This window comes from Scylla paramamosain, chromosome 48 (assembly GCF_035594125.1).
Source record: "Scylla paramamosain isolate STU-SP2022 chromosome 48, ASM3559412v1, whole genome shotgun sequence".
Lineage (NCBI taxonomy): Eukaryota > Metazoa > Arthropoda > Malacostraca > Decapoda > Portunidae > Scylla > Scylla paramamosain.
The window spans coordinates 3720776-3731435 of NC_087198.1; positions in this window are offsets into that span (position 1 = coordinate 3720776).

Sequence of the window (10660 nt, forward strand, 5' to 3'; positions counted from 1 at the left end):
ACTCACTCAACTAATCCAGATTAATATTAAAACCCTCGAGTGCAGAGAGAGATCACCTTTCACTTCACTCACTCACCTCAACATTCACTTCTACATTCATTGCTCACCCACGCAACACTCCACTCTCTGTCACAGCAATAAACGGCTCCTCTTTTTTTTTTTTTTTTACCCGCAGTAAGCTTACACGATCCACCACCACACAATTCCAGTAATTCACACACATTTCCAGCCTGTCAGTGTCCTGTCCGTGTCCAATCGGTTTTCAAAAGATACATCAAAATCACTATGTTTTTTTTTTTTTTCTCAGATATCCTCGCTTCATATTCACTGGCACTCAGTGATACGTTCAGTTATTCATCCACTCATAATTATTCACATTTACTCATTACACTTCACCCTCTTTTGGATAACCTTTTTTTGACTGCTAAATTCAGGGAATGGCGCCTCAGTGGGTTTCTCTCTCTCTCTCTCTCTCTCTCTCTCTCTCTCTCTCTCTCTCTCTCTCTCTCTCTCTCTCTCTCTCTCTCTCTCTCTCTCTCTCTCTAGTCCAGTGTTCGCAAAATGCACCCAAGTTTATCTCTCTCTTCCCCCATTTGCCTTTATTTTCCTCCTCCTCCTTCGTTTTTTCTTCCTTCTCTTCCCTACATTTTCTCTCCTCTTCACATCATTTTCACTCATAATAATTCTCAATTTTCTTCTCTTGTTTACATGTACTGTTTTTTTATATTTCTCTCCATCATATTTCTTCTTCTCTTCTCTATTGTCTTTTTTCTTTCATTCCTTCTTCACATCTTCTTTTCTTTTCTTATCCATGAGCTTCTTTTTTTATGCTTCTCCTTCTCTTCTTGTTCTTCCTCCTTCCCCTCCTCCTCCTCCTTCTCTTTTATTTCTCTCTTTCGTCCTCCTACTCAGATCATCCTCATTCTTCCTTTTTTTTTCCTTCATGTCGATTTTCTTTCCCTCCTCCTCCTCCTCCTCCTTTGGTCATCACCTCCCTTTCCTCCATTTGAATTCTCTCCCGCATCTCCTTAATTTCCACCTTTCCTTCTAGTCTCTACCCTTGGAATCCCTCCCCGACCCTTCTCCTCCTCCATCAACATCCCTCTTCCTCCTTTCCTCTCAATCTCTATTTCTCTTCGTATTTGTAATTTTTTCCCTACTCCTTCTTTTCATCCTCTTTTTTTTTCTTTTACTTATCTTCTTCACCTCTCTTTCTTACATTTTCCACTTAAGATTTTTTTTTTTTTTTTACTCTTCTCACCAAACTCCCTCTCCTCCACCCTCTGACTACTTCATGCCTCGTATTAAAATTCTTCGTAATGATGTTTTCCATGCCCTCGCTGGCCTAAACCCTCAGAAGGCTTATGGACCTGATGGGGTCCCTCCTATTGTTCTCCGAAACTGTGCCTCCGTGCTTGCACCTTGCCTAGTCAAACTCTTTCAGCTCTGTCTGCCAACATCTACCTTTCCTTCTTGCTGGAAGTTTGCCTACATTCAACCTGTTCCTAAAAAGGGTGACCGCTCTAATCCCTCAAACTACCGTCCTATTGCTTTAATTTCCTGCTTATCTAAAGTTTTTGAATCTATCCTCAACAGGAAGATTCTTAAACATCTATCACTTCACAACCTTCTATCTGATCGCCAGTATGGGTTCCGTCAAGGCCGCTCTACTGGTGATCTTCTGGCTTTCCTTACTGAGTCTTGGTCATCCTCTTTTAGAGACTTTGGTGAAACTTTTGCTGTTGCCTTGGACATATCAAAAGCCTTTGATAGAGTCTGGCACAAAGCTTTGATTTCCAAACTACCCTCCTACGGTTTCTATCCTTCTCTCTGTAACTTCATCTCAAGTTTCCTTTCTGACCGTTCTATTGCTGCTGTGGTAGACGGTCACTGTTCTTCTCCTAAATCTATTAACAGTGGTGTTCCTCAGGGTTCTGTCCTGTCACCCACTCTCTTCTTATTATTCATTAATGATCTTCTAAACCAAACTTCTTGTCCTATCCACTCCTATGCTGATGATACCACCCTGCACTTTTCCACGTCTTTTCATAGACGTCCAACCCTTCAGGAGGTAAACATATCACGCAGGGAAGCCACAGAACGCCTGACTTCTGATCTTTCTAAAATTTCTGATTGGGGCAGAGCAAACTTGGTATTGTTCAATGCCTCAAAAACTCAATTCCTCCACCTATCAACTCGACACAATCTTCCAGACAACTATCCCCTCTTCTTCAATGACACTCAACTGTCCCCCTCTTCTACACTGAACATCCTCGGTCTGTCCTTTACTTATAATCTGAACTGGAAACTTCACATCTCATCTCTAGCTAAAACAGCTTCTATGAAGTTAGGTATTCTGAGACGTCTCCGCCAGTTTTTCTCACCCCCCCAGCTGCTAACTCTGTACAAGGGCCTTATCCGTCCATGTATGGAGTATGCTTCACATGTCTGGGGGGGTTCCACTCATACTGCTGTTCTAGACAGGGTGGAATCAAAAGCTTTTCGTCTCATCAACTCCTCTCCTCTAACTGACTGTCTTCAGCCTCTCTCTCACCGCCGCAATGTTGCATCTCTAGCTGTCTTCTACCGCTATTTTCATGCTAACTGCTCTTCTGATCTTGCTAACTGCATGCCTCCCCTCCTTCCGCGGCCTCGCTGCACAAGACTTTCTTCTTTCTCTCACTCCTATTCTGTCCACCTCTCTAACGCAAGAGTTAACCAGTATTCTCAATCATTCATCCCTTTCATGTAATAATGGGTATTTTCATGTAATAATGGGTATTTTCATTCATTCATTTTCATTCGTGAGTTGCAAGAAAAGAAGATATTTTTTTTCTATATCATTCTTTTTTTTTTTCTTTTTTTATATATTCTAAGTCAAAGTTGATTTACATTTCAGGTTCCTTTCATATTTCGAATAACAGATGCTTTCATTTCCACGTGACTTTGAAGGGGATGAAAGACATTGATTTTCTATATCATGAACAATGTTAATTACTTTTTCTGATTTATCTATTAATCCTGCACCTCAGGAATGAGTCAAACAGTGTGACAAATTTCACTTTCTCCCTGTGTGAAAGTATTCCAGAAACGTGGTGAAAAAACGGCAGGGAATTTCATGAACATTGATCGAAGAAAAATCAATATATGAATGAAACAGTTGCTTTATGTCAAGGGTTTGCAAAGACCGAGAAGTGAGGATGGAACAGCACCAAGTAGTTGCCAATACTGATGGGGATTGAAGATGATGAATTTGGATTATGCCAAAAACTGTCAACAAACATTTAAAAAAGAATGATAATGAACACGACAGCAATGATGATGAAAATTACTTCCTATTACCTCTAAACACACACACACACACACACACACACACACACACACACACACACACACACACACACACATCAATTCAAATAAACCCAGTCCTTATTCCATCAATCAAAAACACACACAACACAAGAGTAAGAGTGAGAATACACTCTAACACGCCTTACACTGGACCAACAATTAATACATTCTTCATCTGACACTTAACGCACATCACTGAGAGAGAGAGAGAGAGAGAGAGAGAGAGAGAGAGAGAGAGAGAGAGAGAGAGAGAGAGAGAGAGAGAGGATGAGTCAAAGTTAATCTAAAGCTTCACGTTCTAATATCCAGACGTACGTTCGCCTCCATCATTCCAATTGCCTTGTGCTTATCTTGCTCTGGGTGTCATTAGGAAAGGTTGGATTCGATAGCGGGGGAGGTGAGTCGGTTGTCCTTTTCTTTTTTTTTATTTATCTATTTATTTATTTATTATTATTATTACTATTATTTGTGTGTGTGTGTGTGTGTGTGTGCGTGTACAGCCTTAGGAGGGAGGGAGGGAGGTGAAGAAATAAGCAAAAAACAACGAAAGAAGGAAAAAAAATAAAAGAAAGAAAGAGAAGTAAAAACGAAAAAGAACCCACCGACAAAAAGAAAACAGGAGAGGGAAAGGAAGAGAAAACGAAAAAAATTATGAAATAAAAAAAAGTAAAGTGAAAAAAACCATACGTACATACATTTCTACAGACAGACAAACTTGCACACAAGCAAGACTGACAAAAAAAACAAACAAAAAAACAACACAGGCAAACAGACAGACAGACAGACAGACAGACAGACAGACAGACAGACAGACAGACAGACAGACAGACAGACAGGCAAGGGAGCAGGCAGTTACATAGACATTAAAAAGACAAAACTCAAAAATAAAGAAAAAAAGAATTAAGAAAAAATAAAGAAAACTGCAGAAAAAAAAAAAACACACCACACACTTTACTGTGAGTCTCTCCATTGTAGGTTTTTAATACCAGACGCGGAAAATAAGAAAGTTTTGATGTTGACGGTGTAACTTGGGAGATATTAGCTGTGATGGAAGGCGGGGCTCACTGCTGCCAGGACTCATGATGACGCACTAATACCTTGCAGGCGAAAGGGGAAGAAATTAAATACCAAACAATCAAGCTTACAGGAAAAACATGTAATAGTGCAGGACGACAATGCTGAAAAGAAGGAAAAATAAAGGAAAAAAGAAAATAATGAAAGATAGAGCAAGGAAAAAAACAAGAAAGGTACAGAAAGGAAAAGAACAAAACGAATACGAAAAAATAAAAAAGAAACAAAGAAAGAAAAAAGAAATATAAAAGAAAAAGAAAAAAAGAAAGATTTGTGTTTTTAAGGTTACTTTACCAACGCGTGATGAAGAGAAAATAAAAATCCTGCAAAATTGGCAAAATATTTCGCACAAAGCTACGGTGGGAACTATTGATGTTGAGAAAAAAAAAAAAAAAAGTTTTCCTATAAAAATATAAAAAAAAGTGAAGGTGTGTCGTATTCCGAGTGTTGGCCCAGGACTGGTACTCGTTGCGTCACCCTTCCTGGACCTCGGCAGAGTAGGATGGACAGTTCCTTTTTCCCACCGTCTTTACGTTACCAATCACAGTTGACCGGCACCTCTTTTAAGGCTTTGTAAACCTAGGAGCGAGCAATCGTCTCAAAAATGTTCCAGCTGTCACCAGGATTCGAACCCGATACTTACTACATTGTAGTCAGACACGCTACCGACTGACCTACCGCGGTCCAGGTATCTCGCTTATACTAAGGCCTGCTGAGAGAGAGAGAGAGAGAGAGAGAGAGAGAGAATGAAGACTTAAACAGAGGAACCAACTTTGAATTTATACAAGAGAAAGTCACTGTGGAAAATAATAAAAGGTAGAGCGATTAAAGAGAGGAAGAATTCATTGTTTCTTGCATTACTGAGATTACTAAGATTCATTTCGCTGGATTAACAAATAAAAAAAATAAGAAAACTCGCTTGCGGGAATGACGTATGGCGATTAAAAAAATGAAAAAAAAAAATGTTTCCTACACTATTGTTACAACTATGAAATTTACCCTGCATTGAAAAAAAAAAAACAGAAACCCATTGCGGAAATAACAGATAGGACAGGAAAAAATAAATAAATAAATGTTTGCTGCACTACTGTTACAGCTAAGATTCTTTCCCATGCATTACAAAAAAAAAAAAAAAAAAAAAAAAGGAAAAGGAAATCCACTACGGAAATAACACATACGGCGATTAACGAATGAAGAAAAAAATAAGTGCCTCCTGCATTGCTGTGATTAATAACAGTCTTTTTTATGGAATTAAAAACAAATTAATTAATCAAACCATACAATATACACAAATAGGCCGCTGCGGAAACATCCATTCAACAATTACAGCAAAAAAAAAAGGAAAAGCTCTCACAATCTCTTACAACCAAGACTTTTTTTCCCCCCAGATTATCACATTTTCCGTCAGGGATCTGAGGGGGCGGCGGAGCGTCATGAGGGGCGCCGCGCCAGCCATTACGCTCCCCCAAGGACTCAGCACAGAGGCAAGGGGAGGGAGCACTCGTATATTATTAGCGCCGCGGGGGATGAACGCTTCACTCATGCTTAATTAACACGCTTCCCGCTCAGGTGAAGACGAGAACCACCTGGACTGCTAAAGGGAGGGAAGTAAGAGCTCCTGTGAGTTATCAGGTGAGCAAAGACGCCATTTCAGCTTTGCAGGTAAACTCGCGAATCAGCAGAACTAATAATGTTGAGAAAGGCAGCAGTTCCATGCCACTCAGGTGTGCAATGTGATCGGGGCATTTTCCTCTGGTTAAGGAAGGTGGCATTTCAACTTTCCAGGTTGTTCATTCAGTTCTCAGACACGAGAGACAAGGTGACTTGTGAACTGAAGAAAGACAACTCCTATGTTACTTAGGTGACCAATTTAAATAGAGCGCTTTTCTCGTGAACAAAGGTGGTATTTCAACTTTCTAGATAATTAACTAATCAATTTTTTTTTCAGATAAACACGAGAAAAAAACGATTAATGAACTGGAGAAAAACAAAAGTTCCATATTGCTAAGGTGAGCAATGTGAAAAAGCTACCAGCTATTTTCTCAGGTGAACAAAGATGGCATTTCAATTTCCCAGGTGAACAAGTTGAACCACGAAGAACATCGTAACTAATAAACTGGAAACAGGCAGAATTTCTAAACCACTCAGGTGAACAATATGAACCAATCACAAGATACTTTTCAGGTGAACAAAGATGACATTTTAACTTTCCAGGTTAATAAATATATTCCTAATTATGCTTTTTCATCTTTCTGCGTCTTATATATAACAGAGGAAAATCAAGACACCTAAGGAGTTAACTAAACTGACCAACCTATTCTGTCCGCCTCTGTAATGCAGGAGTTGACCAGTATTCTCAGTCACTCATCCCTTTCTCTGGTAAACTCTGGAACTCCCTGCCTGCTTCTGTATTTCCACCTTCCTCTGACTCGAATTCCTTCAAGAGGGATTTTTCAAGACACTTATCCTTCAGTTTTTGACTACTGCTTTGGACACTTTTCTGGGAATGGCGTCTCAGTTGGCTTTTATTTTTTATTTATCTATTTATTTTTATTTTTTTTTTTTGTTACGTGCCTTTTCTTCTCAAAGTTCATAAAAGCGAGAATGAAGGATATTTTGTTGTTTTCATATTGCTCTCTGTATTTTTTATCAGAGACATGAAGAGGTCAAAAAAAAAAAAAAGCATATAAAACTTGTAAAAAGAAGTGTTTTGCTTTGTACAGACTAAATTAAAGGAGACGCTGGATGAGAGAAAACACTGAACACCAAACGGCAGACAAGAGACAACACAAGTAAGTAAGCATGAGAGCAAAAAATATTGTCAGGAAATGTAACCCACCAACTCCCTGGTAACGGAGGAAAAAAAAAAAAAAAGAGAAAAAATGAGAAGTGTTGTGTTCTTCCACGCACCACAAGGAAAAAAGAGTCACTCAGGGATCACTTAACATATCAAAAACGACAATAACAACACCAACACGTCCACTACCCGACAAAACTCGCGGAGGTGAAGAGAAAGGGAGGGACAAATGGAGGAGGAAGAGTTGAAAGGGAGGCGGGAGTGGAGAAGTGGAGGGTTCTAGAAAGTGGGAGGAGGAGGAGGAGGAGGAGGAAGGACAGAAAGTTGTAAGAGGTGGAAGGGACAAAGAAGAGCAGTAAGTGAAAGGAAAAGTGAGGAGGAAGAATATGATAAAAAAAAGATATTAAAGATGAACAAAAAGGAAAGAAAGGAAGGTAAAATTGGAATATGGAAATTATAGAAAAGACAAATATGAAAGAGGGAAAAGAAGAAAAACAAAAAGAAGGATAGAAGACAAGAATGAAGGGCTAGAAATAGACACAGTGAATGGAGGAAAGAAAAACGTGAAAAAAAGAAGAAAAAGAAAAGAAAAATAAAGAAAAGAAAAATGAGCGACGATGGAAGTGAGACGGTGGATGGAGGAGGAGGAAGAAACATAATAGACACAAAATAAGAGAGAGAGAGAGAGAGAGAGAGAGAGAGAGAGAGAGAGAGAGAGAGAGAGAGAGAGAGAGAGAGAGAGAGAGAGAGAGAGAGAGAGAGAGAGAGAGAGAGAGAGAGAGAGAGAGAGAGAGAGAGAGAGAGAGAGAGAGAGAGAGAGAGAGAGAGAGAGAGAGAGAGAGAGAGAGAGAGAGAGAGAGAGAGAGAGAGAGAGAGAGAGAGAGAGAGAGAGAGAGAGAGAGAGAGAGAGAGAGAGAGAGAGAGAGAGAGAGAGAGAGAGAGAGAGAGAGAGAGAGAGAGAGAGAGAGAGAGAGAGAGAGAGAGAGAGAGAGAGAGAGAGAGAGAGAGAGAGAGAGAGAAGAGAAGAGTGTCCCAGGTGCTAACAGGAAATGAACAGAATGAAATGTAGAACTGGGAAGAGAGAGAAATTAGAGGGAAAGACAGAGAAGAGGAGGTAACAGTCCAAGATGGAGGAAAGAGAAAGGTGAAAGAGGAAAGAAAATCTAGAGAGGGAAGAGGGAAGGGAGGAGAGACAAAGGAAGATAATGTAATGAAATAAATGGAAAACGTAGAGAAAAGAATGAAGAAAGATGAAGGAAGATTAAATAATAAATAAACGAAAATCTACACAGAGAAAGGAGAAAGATGGATAGAGGAAGAAAATAAATCAAGATAAAGAAGGGAGAAGGAACAAACAGAAGAGATAAAAGAACAGAACAAACGAAAATCGAGAGAAGGAAGGAAGGAGGATAGATAATGAAAATTAAATAATCTTCAAAATCGAAAGAAAGAAGAGAGAAAGAGAGCCAGAAAAAAAGGGAGGTAAAAATAACGTGGTAACCGAAAACCAAGAGAAAAAAAAAGGAAGGAAAGAAGGAAGGATAAAGGAAAACACTATATATATATATATATATATATATATATATATATATATATATATATATATATATATATATATATATATATATATATATATATATATATATATATATATATATATATAATATTCTCTTGTCATCAGGAAGGGAGGAGCAAAGTGACCTAACATTTACCTGGAGACCTTCATCTGATGACGCACAAACTGACGATGGCATGTTAAGAGAATGATGTCATCTTCTGCTCCTTAAGAGTAATCAGGACCACGTGACCTGATGGGGTTAATGACCTCTCTGTGACCTAGTAATTGGATTTATCTATTTATTTGCTTCGGGTTCTAAATGGAGATAAACGATTCGAAAAGAGAGAAGAGGAATAAAAAAAAAAAATGTTTCCCAGTTTCGATTATGCCTGTAAGTATTAAAAAAATAGATAATTTAAATTTCCGAGGAATATACTTATGGATCGACCATTCAGGAGTTTAAAACTATGACTCCATGCTGACCACTCAATCCTTGTTAAGTGTAAATGCCTCCACAAAGACACCCCTGAGGAGCATCCATCCAAACCTTCCAAATGAAACTCAAACACCAGCCACCCAGTCCCTCTAAACTGAACCTAAACGCCAACCATCCAAACTTTCTAAAACAAACACATTCAAACACTTAGAAAAAAAACAACAACAACAACTAAAACAAACAACTTGAACAAAAACAAAAACGAGAAAAAAACATACAAGCGTAATGAAAATTTTTTTTTTTTTTTTTACTTATGTTTTTCGTGTAGTTTTCCCCTAGGCTGTCAGGGCTGAGACGCCTCGGTGCCTCCTCATGAAGGACTTTTGGATTTGGTATTTGGGAACCGTTCCCCCGAGTGGATGCCCTTCTTACCCTCGTACCGTTGCCAGGATTCGAACCCGTGCGCCTGATGACCACTTGGCCCCCAAAGCACACGCGCTACCACTGTACCACGGCGGCTACGAACCCGAAATATAACAAAGAATAAATAAACACACATATAAACGATCAAAAGACACTGAGCTACACAAACAGCAAGCCAAAGGAGGTAAATCTGTCTCCACGCGCGTACCCTTCCCGTTTCAAGCGAAGGGAAGGCAATATCAGAAGTTTTCCACGGGTCTTCGTGGGTTTGGCTAAAGTTAATATCAAATTCTCCTCAACGGCGCTGCTCTCTGGGGTCATTTCTCGTCCCTCAGAGCGGCCAGGAGTGCGGGGGTCAGCAGGGTGTGTCTGCCTGGCGGGTTGTGAAACGAAAGGGTCATTGCGTCGCTCTGTACGTACTCTTTATTAAGCAGTGTAGTGTGTTGGCTTCCTTAGTAGAGAACAAGAAGTGGATTAGCAGTGAGAGAAGAAAGATGAGCAAGAAGAGAGGAAAGATGAGTACAAAGCAGAGTCAAATTAAGTTGTAATGTTATTGTTGTATTCTATTCGTTCTTCATATTAACCAGTGAAGTGAGGAAAGGTAAAAACAAAGCAAAATCTACTTATTGAGTGGCACTGTTATTGTTGTGTCATATACTTACTCTACATTAACCGAGGCAGTGTGTTGGCTTTCCTAATGGAGGAGAAGAAACACACTAAAAATCAAGACAAAAACAGAACTGCAGCAAAGTAGTGATGTGGTACTATAACTGGTGCATCCTCCTTGTACTCTGGCATCCTCTGTGTCAATCAGAGAAGTGTGTTCATCTTCTTCGTAAAGGAGGACAATGAGAAACACATTAACAAAAAAGAAGAAGAAGAAAAAGAAGAAGAAGTAGGATAAGAACAACAGCAAAAAGTATATTGTACTCAAGTGCCACGACTGCTTTCCGTTCTTCATGTACTCTGTATTAACACAAGCAGCGTGTCGGCTTTCCTAGTAGAGGAGAACAAAAAAGCAGAT